We start from the raw sequence: 607 nt of genomic DNA, 5'->3' as shown, positions 1-607 counted from the left end.
TCTGGAGACCTGTCCCTGTATTTCAAATCTAATGGAAGTTCTTGCCCTTTTTGAAAAAAAAAAAAAAAAAACTCCGTAATTTTTTATAGAATTCTGAATTCTGGAAGAAAAGATGTGTGAGAGCAGCATCCCCACAAAAACATAGTGGAGAGGTTGTCCCTGCTCTCTGCAGCACCCCAGCCTGGATGGCCAGACTATTTCACACAGCCTTAGCAAAACCAGGCGTCAGGACACAGTGTGTCGTCACACGAAAATGAGAGTTCACAGCCCTTGCTCCCACTTTGGGAGGCTCTGAGCTCTGAGCTGGGTGCAATTTTATCTAGAGTACCCCCAGTAAATGTTGGGGGAAAATAGAAAAGACATCAAAAAAAGACAAACTTTGAATTCCAGACATGTAGTTTCTCGCGTTGTGCCTGAATTTCTTTTTACGGTATTTTATAACACATCAAATTCACTGATCATTAATATAAAAGCACAGTAAATCCCTCTTGCAGACTACTTAAGTCAGACAGACCGTGTCCTAAGTTGACATTTTCTTACAAAACAATATTTGGTCCCTTAAGCCCAAAGTCATCACCCCAAAAGCCCCACCCCCAGCGGGCATCGG

General features: G+C 42.5%; 1 protein-coding gene across 1 annotated transcript in view; it reads left to right on the top strand.

Annotated features, from left to right (window-relative positions):
* LGR6 (leucine-rich repeat containing G protein-coupled receptor 6) overlaps positions 1-607 on the top strand; it is a gene marked incomplete at its 5' end in the record, with an annotated part of 88,922 nt that overhangs the window by 73,459 nt on the left and 14,856 nt on the right. The window lies entirely within an intron of this gene.

Source organism: Buceros rhinoceros, unplaced genomic scaffold (genome assembly GCF_000710305.1).
Source record: "Buceros rhinoceros silvestris isolate BGI_N320 unplaced genomic scaffold, ASM71030v1 scaffold13752, whole genome shotgun sequence".
Classification (NCBI taxonomy): domain Eukaryota; kingdom Metazoa; phylum Chordata; class Aves; order Bucerotiformes; family Bucerotidae; genus Buceros; species Buceros rhinoceros.
Note: the sequence above shows the minus strand (reverse complement) of the source record. Positions and strands in the feature narration are given on the sequence as shown.